The following is an 11,833-nucleotide window of genomic DNA, read 5'->3' as shown; positions in this document are numbered from 1 at the left end:
TAGGTGCAGAAGTACTGCTATGAGCTCATCTTTGAAAGTCTGGTAGAATTCCATGCTAAAGCCATCTGGTTCTGGGATTATTATTATTATTATTATTTTATTACTTGGTTGGGAGACTTCTGACGACTGCTTTTATTTTCCTAGAGGTTACAGGATTGTTTTGTTATGCCAGGTTCATGGGACCCTCAGAGACCACCAGGAGATGACTCGATGCAATTGCAAGAGAGCTTTATTATGAGAGCGATCAAATTCGGTGTGTCTCACCGGCACAGCAGTAGAGAAGTGGGACCCGGAGCTCTGAGTGAACAGGATTTTTAAAGGGAAAATCTGTGAGCCAGGGGTTTCCATGGCAGCAAGCAGGGGGGCACAAGCCTTGGCATTACAGAATTGGATAAAGTTTAGCAGGGCGGGGTGACCTTTTCTGAGGCACATAATCACAATGGCTAAGGCATATAATCACAATGGCTATTTTTCTAAACCATATCTGAAGCATTGGGGAGAATTTTCCCACCCGATTCTCAACCGATTCCCATTGATTATTGCCAGAGAGTTTGTCTCTATTTTCTATGAAGCATTTATTCTGTTATATTTCATGAAGGCTGTTGCTAGGAGAGTTAACTTTGTTTTCTACCAGGTGTACATTTTGTGATATTTCCTGGTACCTGAATTCAGTTCCCAGTCAAGATCTTTATTTCAAAATGGAGTTATATTCAGGCTATCTTAAGCTCTTCATTGTATGACATGACAAACTTCACATATTCTCTCCTCTAAGGTTCCTAGCTCAAAACTAAGTATGTATGAACTCAGATGTGAGTCTATATATGGCAGTAATTGCAATAACAAGGAGTGAAAAAGAGAGCATTTCCGAGATGAGAATGGAGTTGTTGTGGGAGCAGTAGGAAGTAGAAGGGTTTTAGTGATTTGAAAGTGGAAATGGGAATAACATGAGGGGGTTAAAATAATCAAGAGGTGAGACTGAGAGAAATACAAAAGGGAGGAAGCTAAAATAACAATAAAGATGTCTGAAAAAGTAATACTGAATCATACTAGTCACAATCTACCTAAGATATGTATAATCCATATAAGTTGTATAAAACAAAAATTTAGTTTAAATGAAACTTTGCCATCTGTGATGACAATGGTCCCTCCATCTAACAAGAACTCTAATACCAGGCATGAGAAGTCAACTTTTGAGTTATTGGTAAGGGTTTTCTAAGAGAATCCTCAAAAATTATATACTACTCTATCTGACCTGAAAACTACAGTCCATTTCCAGCCAGAAAAGATGCTGTTGTTTTTTTTTTTTCAGTCCGAAATACCTGAAAATAACAGGGTACAGAATGAAGAAATAGGAAGACGAAGAGGTGCCATGCTAACTCTTGAACTTTGAATTTCCACCAACTGTCAGGTTTTTGGAATATAACCTTATAGTTTTTCTCAAGTGCCTGCTTTTTCAACAGTACATAAGACATTGAAGACATGGCATGTACATTTGTGCGTGCTCACGTTCTGAAAGAATCAGACTAATTTTGTAACCTATGTTTCTTTTAATTGCCTTAAAACTTATATTTTCAAGTTTTAGGCCCATGTTAATTAAAGCCTCTTAGTGCTTTGTTATACCCAGTTCGCGAGCCCCCAAAAGATCTACAGGAATCGACTCCATTGCAAAACACATGAGGGTCTTTTTATTGTAAATTACAAGCTGCAGCTTGGGCCCACAACACCCACCGCCAAAGCGGTGGGAGCTGAGCGCACCGCACCCAGGTTAGTTGGGTGATATATAGATTCTGGTCCCTCCTAGCATGTCCAAGGCAGGGGAATTTCTGCCTGGCAAGCATCTATAGGTCAAAATGCTACATTTTCAATCGATTGGAAGTCCCCCAGACCATAATGACCTGGTGTCCCTCCCTAGAGGGATAGTCCAGTTTCCTAGCAACTGTAGATAGTGTAGTGGGTGGGGAAAGAATGCAGTGAGGTGGCTCTTCCCCTCAGGGCATTACTAAACTTCTTTACAGTACCTACTTTAGGTCTTAATAGTTGCTAATTTATCTTTTGGTCTCTCATTTCCCCCTTTCCCATGATCATTTGAAGACCCAATCTTGGGTCTTCCAGACATGACCCCTTGTATCTTATAGATTTACCTTTTTATAATGGGATCTGAATACCATTAGTGTATTGCTCTCAAGCATTTTTTTTTATGAAAGCCATTAAGCAATTGAAAATATAAGGCCCAAAACTAAAAAAATCAAAATGAGTAGGGGTCCCTTCAGGGTAGATATAGGGATAGTAAGCCAAGGAGAACTATTATCCTTTTTTTTAGGGTCTCTCTAGGCTTTTAGCCCAGTTGCTGCAATATTAGTTTCCATTTCAGCTAAGCAGATGCCCAAGATAATAGCTAATGCCAGGGAACCCCTTTTGACTTAGCATTTCAGCCTGCTAGGGGGGATTTGGGCGAAGATCCATCTTCTGGAGCTTCTTCAATGCTGACCATTGGACCGCTGACATCAGGAGCGATGGAGGCTGAAATGCCAGTCAAAGGCTGGGCAATAGGGCAGTCCCAAGCATCTGGTTAGCTGATCCACTGAAAGAAGCAGGGAGCAATCATGTCAGTTTCCAGGAAATCCAGATTTCAGCTTGCAGTCCACAGCTGATCCCGGAACAGAGTTAAACAGGTGAAAATCTGCTGAGACAAATTCAGACTGGAGACAGAAGTTAAAATTTGTCTATTAAATGGGAAAGATCAGGAAAAATCTCATCTGCAATCCTTTCGAGCTATGCCAGATCCAGGTCACATCCTGAAATTCATATGAAATTTTTTGGTACACAAAAGATAATATATATTCAGTAAATCTAACATAACATTCTGAGAGTAACAGGTAAAACTGCATCCCACTGAATGAGTATCAGTTAGCTGTTTGTTTTATAACCTTTATAAACAACTTAAGTGTGTCCACGGTAACATTTCTTATGTGGGCATAGCTGTTGGCAATCAGCCACAAATGGAGCTTGGCCATTTTTCATACACTCAGCATCTACTTAGCTCCCACTTTCATGTTTACACTGGAAAGTTAGGCAGAAATACATTACTGGCTTTAGTACTAATCTCTGGATGCTTGGACTTTTCTTTTACAAAGCAACTAGAAGGAATAGATTTAAGATATTGCTGTGTCAAAGTCTACCCCAGAAATGGCAGATATTAAGAATATTATAGTAAAAGCTATGACTTTTGGGTCAGATACACACATTAGACAGATGTTTTTAACATGACGAGAAGCACCTGTAAGTCTATCTCCTGAAGCCAATCAAAGGAAATTAAAATCTCAACCTGGTGACTGAATAATAAGCAGTCAGTGCTCTATCAACTTATCAGAACTCTATTGATTAATGCCAAAACTCTGAACTTCTGAAATCTTATAACATAAGCACAACAGTAGCAAAGGGGGGGGGAATCTAAAGTATCTCTCATTTTTAATGTGTTTTAAATTATTTTTGTATCTTTATAACTCATAATTATACCTTAAAACACCTACTTAGACTCTCCAATCTTTTGCATTTATCAACCCTGTAACATTTTCTCAGACTAAATAACAACACTCTCTAGATTTTTACAACCTAAATTCCTATATCCTCAGACCCTACATAGGCTCCATATTTTTTATCCAGCTATATATATCTTAAGACACAGACAACTAACATGAATTCCGTGAGCAAAGCAAACCTGTTTTCCTTTCTAAATAAGAGATCTAGTACCTAGTAGTTCTATCTAATGAACTGATCAATGAGCTAACAGTGGATCGAATTGTCTTCTCTCTAGCTGCATAGCTACCGTAAGCTTAGCCATCAAGGTGTTCAGAGACCTGAGAAGGATAAATTATAAGCTAAATAATAATATAGCAATCCATGTGCCAATCAAAATGACAGAGATGACTAGTTAGTCCATCACCTAGGCAGTGTCCCTGGCTCCTGTGGTCTCACGGCATCCTGAACAAAGGCAGTTCTGCCAGGCACATAAGATGAGAGACTGTTTCTTGGAGAAAGAAACGAAAGAATGGCCTCACCTCACCCTTAGCAACATGAAACATTGATTCTCCAGGTGTCCACAGTTTTGGCTGGGCCCTAGCAGTGGGCCAGTTGAGACAGTATTGCCCAGTGGTTAGCATACCACAATCCAGAGTCACAGTCATTTGTGGTTGTGCCCAAATCTTCTCTGAGACCTTGGGGAGCTACTGCCAGGATTTCAGGACTTTCTGTCACAATAAGCTTACACATGTTAAAATGCCATATTTATCAGATCTCTGAGAAGCTTGAGGGTCAGCATATCTGAGTTACTCTTTGTCTTTATCATCTGCTCTAAACTGTGTAAAAAAACCTAAACAAAGACAAAGACACTAGATATAGCTTAACATCTTAACTAACTGCAGTTGTTAGTATAACTTTAAATCTGCTCTTTCTGAACTAAAATTAAAGCAAACCTTTTAATCAGATGCAGTTTATAGAGAGGCTAGCAAATCTTGCTGCTCCTACCACTTGCAATGACTCCACCCTCTTTATCTCTGGACTAGCATGGTGGCTGGCCACGTGTAACTTAACTCAGCTGGAAGCCCTAAACAAATATAGCAGCAAAACTACAGCTTCACACACTCTCTATCCCTGAACCATCATGGTGGCTAGTCATGTGTTAGCACAGGCTTCGACTGACAATACCAAACATAGCCATTAGGTGTTGCTGATGATACAGCAACCATTGTGGAGCATTCACAATCCCCTACAACCAAAAGTTCTAACGTAGTGATCAAATAAGTTTTAGAACCAACTGCAAAACAGAACAGTACAGAACAATTTTAAACTTTATGAATTATTCTGGCCACACCAAAATTATCAGCCAGAATTCTTTCCGCTTAAAAGAGTATAAGAAAACATTTTGCAATGAGGAATTACCAGCCTTTTAAATGAATTATAACATATTTAAATATATTTCTTTCTCAAATCATATTAACTCTCTGGCTTTTTATAATACATCCACTAACCTTCTACAATATCCTATATACCTTCAGCTTCCTAGCTTCCTTTTTCTGGCTTAACCAGACATTCTTACTTTTTTTGCTCTCTCTCTTGCTTTTCAGACAACATAAAAACTCTCATCAAAATCCTTTCCATCCTAACATGATCCTGCTGGAGCCCAGCATCCACAATTTGCTTGTGGCAAAGCAAAAACAAGTTACATTAATACAAAAAGTTTTGAAACTGCTAAATTCTCTCTCTAAAATTACTTCCCTGTAGCAGAGAAGATGGTCCAAGGTCACATAAACTCTAAGAAACTTAGAACAAGCTTTAAGGAACTTGGTGAAACTTCCTCTTTTCTTTCTGAAGGTAAAGACCAGGGTGGTAACATGTTTTTCTATAAACAAAGCAGCTTAACAAACAAACAGCTCTCCATAAGATACATTCTAAAAACTGGAATTTTCTCAATTAGCACAAAACATAGGGCTGTGTTTCATTTAGTAAAATTGATAAAATAAATACTTAAGCATTTTTATTCTCCCCCAAAGGATCAAGAAACTTTCAAAAAGGATCGAGAAACTTTCAAATTTTCTGTTAGACTATCCAAGATCATTTTCATACCCAAATGCCTGATAAAGTTTAAACATTTTATAGCCTTAAACATTTAAACTTTTTTTTAAAACCTGTTTTTGCAATATAAAGTACCACTTTTGTAGGAGATAAGTCACAAGGCATAACCATAATCTTAAAAGTCAAAACCAGATTTTAAGACCAGAATTTACCAGTGCAAACAATTTAATTTCTTAGACCAATAACAATTTAAAATAACTCAAACTTTTAACCTAGAAGGAAATGAGAATTATTTGACCAAGGTTTTCTTTTCTTTTTTTTTTTTTTTAACCCATACCAAGATGGTGGTCACATTATAACCCACATGGTAAAGTCAAGATGGTGGTGAGGCACTGAGGCATTTCATATACCACATGGTAACCTCTGCATATGTGTTCATAGACCTTATAAACACGTAGGCACACATTTTAAACAAGTTTTATGAGGCCTTTCAGAACAGAAAACAGAAGGTAGACACAAACAAATACTGCACAGAGACACTGAGACAAAAAACACTCACCAGCTGGCCAAATTTCCCGGGACCAAAACCCTCTTCTGGGGCAGGTCGAACATAGGCCTTTCAGAAATTCCTCCAGGATGGGCCCAAGTCCCTTCCTGGGTAAGGTACTGTAAAAACAGACCTTAAGATTCCCACTCTGGCTCCTCTGCCACAGAAGCCTCAGAGTGGTGGGTGGTTCTAGACCACCTCCAGAAACTGATGAAGTTGGGGGATGTCTCTTCCAACTTCAGTGACTGTGATTGTTTGACACGTCTGTCTAAATCACATTTAGTCACTCATACAGATGCCTCGAGGCAGAACAGAATTCAGAAGATAGGTGCCAATGGGAGGAACACTGCACATTGCACAAAGCACAAAGAGACAAAGACAGAGACTGAGACATAGACACGACACTTACCAGCTGGTATGAGACCCTCCGGATCAGTCCTGAGGTCTTGGGGAGCCCTGGAATCTCGGTGGGACTTCCAAATGTTATACCCAGTTCGCGAGCCCCCAAAAGATCTACAGGAATCGACTCCATTGCAAAACACATGAGGGTCTTTTTATTGTAAATTACAAGCTGCAGCTTGGGCCCACAACACCCACCGCCGAAGCGGTGGGAGCTGAGCGCACCGCACCCCAGGCTAGTTGGGTGATATATAGATTCTGGTCCCTCCCAGCATGCCCAAGGCAGGGGAAATTCCTGCCTGGCAAGTATCTATAGGTCAAAATGCTACATTTTGAATCAATTGGCTATAGGAAGGCCCCCAGACCATAATGACCTGGTGTCCCTCCCTAGGGGGATGGGCCAGTTTCCTAGCAACTGTAGGTAGTGTAGTGGGTGGGGAAAGAATGCAGTGAAGTGGCTCTTCCCCTCAGGGCATTACTAAACTTCTTTACGGTACCTACTTTAGGTCTTAATAGCTGCTAATTTATCTTTTGGTCTCAGCTTCTCCAGAGAGCCAAGGAATGTAAAAGTTCCTGACATTAGCCATATGTGAGGGCAGAGATAAGGAAGAGAACAAGCAGAGATCTCTACTAAACGGAGAGAAAATCACCGGCTGGCGCCTGTGAGATGAGCTTTGTTTGGAAACTGGGCCAAATGGCCCCAATCCTTCTCCTGAATAGCTCCTGACCTTTGATCCAAAGCCTGTAACCCCCTCTCCTCAGAACAGACACGGGATGAGTTAATCATTCTCCCACCTTTAACTGTGGCTATAGCTCATATGGCAGGAAATTCCAAACTGATTTGAAAATCAGATATTTACGAGAGGGCTGACCAGACCTAAGGGTGCCCAATTATTTTAAAAGTTAAATACCTCATCCAATCCTGACTCACCAATATTGCAACCCCTGGAATTTCCTGCGCTTTGTCTTTCAAAAACCCAAGGCCTTTGTCTTCTGGTGCCACTCCTTGCTGACCAGCAGAGGTGACCCCATTGTGCAATGGTCAAAACAAACAAACCTCATGCGATTTTTGCATCGATGATTAGTTTCCTGGGTTCTCTTCAGACCTTCTTAGAATTAGGCTCATGCTGGGCCTAACAGTTCCACTTAACATTCATCACCCTCTTAGGAGCCTTCCAGGCTCTAAATCTATATACTGCATTTCAGCCCCACATCTAGCCACTTACATTGTAATATAGGTGTCTCATAGACAAAAATCATCTGTTTTATCTAGTACGATTGTGAACATCCTTATGACAGAGCACTGAACTCAAGATGAAATGTCCCAGACGCGGATGTGAACAAGACCTGTAGAATTTCTAAAGCCAAGCACGCCGTAGCCTGGGAACTACAAATCCCAGAGTGCATTGTGCTGGCTGCGAGCCTCTGTCAGAACTACAAACATGGCGGGTCTCAGAGCAACGACTTCTGGGATTGTTTGTAGTCACATAGCCAGGTCGCTCACCGTGTCTTCTGCTTTGCTGAGTCGAGGATGTGAAAATACAATTCCCAGAATGCTGTGCGCACTGCTTACACCATCTGCCAACCTCTGTATCCTTCCTCCTCCCACGCTTTGCCCAGACCCAGAAGTATCCCCGGAAGCCTTTTCCTGTCACCACAGCGCACACAACATTTTCCCTGGTCCCCGGTGTTCTGTAATTGTCCTCGCCTGCCTTGTGCCCCTCACCGTCTTCAGGATCTCGAGCCTTTCGGAGCCAATTCATGACGTCATTGCCCTGCCCCTAATTCTGGAAGTAAACACACCCAGCTGCTTGAAGCCACTTGTTTGCAGGAAAAATGTGCACTTTGAATTCTGATCAGATGCGGTCCAGCTGGTCCCTGGTCCCTGGTCCCTGGTCCCTGGAGAAGAGATCCTGAGGTCCCTGCCCCTTTTTATAGTCATTTTGATTCTCCCAGTCAAAGCGGGGCTGGTCTTGGGAAGGCAGAAACGCGCACACATTAAAACAACAACAAAAAAAAACATAAACAAAAAAAAAAAAAAAAAAACAAGCCAGAGGCTAAGGATTAACAGCGCTCAAGGGTTAACAGCGCTGGCTGCTCTTCCAAAGATCAGGAGTTCAATTCCCAGCAACCACGTGGTGGCTCACAACCATCTATACAGAGATCTAGTGTGCCAACCAAAGGGACCATGTGTGTTGCTATTCTGGTGCCAAGCCTGGGAGATTCACGCCACCCTAAAATCAACTTTAAAAAACTTGGTGTGCGGCTTTATCAGTGTGGTGCCAACACTCCACTCCTGCTATGGAGCCTGCTGCTGCCTGTGGCAGCTGACAGTGAGATTCCACACAGGCCACTGCTCCGAGATTGCGGAGACTCACATAATGCAAAAATCAACTTTAAAAACTTGGCGTGCTGCTTTAGGTAAGACAGTTCTAAGAACCCAGCACAGCCGAGGAGCTTTTAAATTTTCCCGCCAGATTTCTGTGCCATGTTGGTTTTGGGAGGAAATGGGCAGAACCATAGCTTCACCATAAATTTTCAGGTGGTTGTGGCACCATTTTGAATTCGGGCTCCACCTTTCCATGCACTCCCCCCTCCCCCACCAAGCCACTTTCATTCCTAGCTCCCATTTGTATTCTGTCTTTTAAAATTCTGACTACTCTAAGAGGCTGCTTCCAAGCTTTAAAAAAAATCTTTTCTTCCTGATTTCTATACACCTTACTCTTATATTTTAAATTCCTTATCTAATGCTTTATATAATTTTCTCATTGGGTTTACATTTATAAGTCTTAATCATAATTAACTGTTTATTTTATCTTTTAGACTAGGCCACAAAAACGAGCCTCATTTCAAATTGGTATAGATTTTTATAAAAATTCAAAGTTACATTTTACTACCTATGATTCAACCCTGTTTCAAAATAAATTTTATATAATAAAATTTCAAAGTTATAACTGTCTATTCAAATTATGTTGGTTATAATAAATTCAAATATAATTTTAAAATTGCTTTATACTGTTCTACTATATTGTTGGTTTTAAATAATGAGCCCATGGGTTCATTATTACGTACAAGTTGTTTACCAATATTCTAAATTAAGATCTATTAATTTTTAAAAAATGTATGTTAAAGGTTAAAACTATCAAAAGGTTAAAATATGCTTGGTCTTAAAACTATCAAAAGGTTAAAATATGCTTGGTCTTGTTCTCTTAATCTACAGTATAGCCTTAGACTATTATAAGCTATAAACTTTTATAAATAAATCATACAAAAAACTCTTGTGCTCTCACTTTAATAAATTATATTCATAACTTTTAAGGTTCTAACTTAGCAAGAACAAAACCTAAAGTCCTAATATTTAATGGTTAACAAATGCAAGTTAATAGTCATCTCATAGATATATATTTATAGTCCTATAGATACAAACATGGTCTCACTGCAATTTTTAATAAACAGCTGAGGATGGTCCTTGAGTCACCATATAGGAGTTGGTAAAAATAGTAAGAGCCATCCCGACTGGCTCTAGACCTTAGCTATGGTCTGAAGCTGCTGGCATTCCCACACAAAAGACAGGAGGTCTACAGTGAGCCATCCATACTGGCTCCAGACCTTAGCTGTGCTCTGAGGCTGCTGCCATTCCCACACAAAAGACAGGAGATCTATAGTGAGCCATCCCAACTGGCTCTAAACCTTAAAGGCGCTCTGAGACTTCTGGCATTCCTGCAAAAAAGGCAAGAGGTTTGCATAGCCAAAAGTCAGTTCTGCCAGGTGACTTTTTCAAATGCAGCCAAAGTGGATGCTGGTCCCACTGCTGCTGCAACATGCCATAGCTGCCTGCTGGCAGACTGGCCTCTGTAAGTCAAAATGCTCCCAAGCAGGCTTGTCCTCTGTGCCCAGCCATGGAGATTCAACCAGCACAAGAGCCACAGACACTTCCAGCCTTCTAGCTCTTTGGCCTGGCGGAGGACAAATGGCTCCTTGACTCAGCAACCTCCACAACTCTCGTCCAGCCCAGGGTAACATCAGGTCTGTTATTGACCTCACAATGAGGTCTCAAGGATATATTGCCAACTTCTGTGTTGGAAGACTTCAGATGCCTTCCCAGTTCTCTTCATCTGCAGGAGACCAGGCCTTAAGGCTAAGTCCTAGAGCTGCTATTATCAGACCTAGAAATAATATGCTTTGTTGCCAGACTCAAAAGCCTAAATGTAACTTTTACCATCCCTTTAGCTAAAGGACAATATGCCCCGACCATGCCCCACTGGGCATCTGCTCCCCAGTCCCTGGCCAAATGCTGATGAGCTATTGGACCAGGTAGCACCTCTCACTCGAGTCACACCATGCCTTTGGGATGCCTTTGGAAGGTTCCTGACTTCTGTCCCAATGGGAGATGCCCAGATAGGATGTCCTCTGGAGAATTTTAAGTTTCTACATCTAGCGCCAGCTAGCACGAGGGCCTCTAAGTTTACACACTTCTGTAACCAAACCTCACCTCAATGACAGACCCAAAACAAAGGCTTTTTTAACCACTGCCAATGATTGTGTAAATAAAGGTCCCCCCAGGGAGACAGGGGTTCCCATGTTCAAGTCTTATTGATCCAAACCTTCCACCTCTGTTTGCTCTCCCAAAAGTTTTCAATGCATACCTAAAGGATTTTCCCATAACCTACTCAACTTTATATATATATATATATATATATATATATATATATATATGTGTGTGTGTGTGTGTGTGTGTGTGTGTGTGTGTTTCAGTGTCCTGCCAGACATAGATGTTTCCTATAGCCACAACAGCGCCAAAGCAGCTACAAATGTTCAACTCTGACCTCACAGACTTCCAACAAACTGGAGCTGCACCTTCCCTTCCAGCCATGGATATTCTTGCAGACCCTGGACAGTATCAAAATAGCCTGTTCTTCCTGGACTTGGCCAACATTTCAGGCTTTTGACCTCCCTCCAGCGCCCCCAGTGTCAGCAGGAAGTAGCCAGAAGAGAATCTACGCCCGTCATTCACTTGTTATTAACAAAGGGCTGAAACAGTGTGCTTCAGGACCAGGTCAAGCAGCTCTAGGTTCTCCCAGCGTTTCCCAGGCCCTACCTCCTGCCTTGCATGGCTGGCAACTCTCTATTGACAAACCTCTACCCTAAATTTTCCAGGGCAGAGGCTTCCCTTACTCTTGACCTTGTAATCTGACCATTTTGTTGCTATAATTCTTCTCTCTCTCTCAACCCCCTGCATGACAACCAAAAGCTGCTTCCAATGAGCCTAAATTTATATACTTTGACTTACCTTATAAAAAGCAGCCCACGCTCCTC

General features: G+C 41.2%; 1 long non-coding RNA gene across 1 annotated transcript; it reads right to left on the bottom strand.

Moving 5' to 3' along the window:
• Positions 1-211: 211 nt before the first annotated feature.
• LOC132654696 (uncharacterized) lies at positions 212-8,611 on the bottom strand. The gene is made up of 2 exons (XR_009592378.1): positions 6,528-8,611; positions 212-2,581 (listed from the first exon to the last, which is right to left on the bottom strand). It is a non-coding gene; the product is annotated as an uncharacterized LOC132654696 (long non-coding RNA).
• Between the last annotated feature and the right edge of the window lie 3,222 nt (positions 8,612-11,833).

Source organism: Meriones unguiculatus, chromosome 6, assembly GCF_030254825.1.
Source record: "Meriones unguiculatus strain TT.TT164.6M chromosome 6, Bangor_MerUng_6.1, whole genome shotgun sequence".
Taxonomy (NCBI): domain Eukaryota; kingdom Metazoa; phylum Chordata; class Mammalia; order Rodentia; family Muridae; genus Meriones; species Meriones unguiculatus.
The sequence above is the reverse complement of the archived record's forward strand: the minus strand, read 5'-3'. Positions and strand labels throughout refer to the sequence as shown.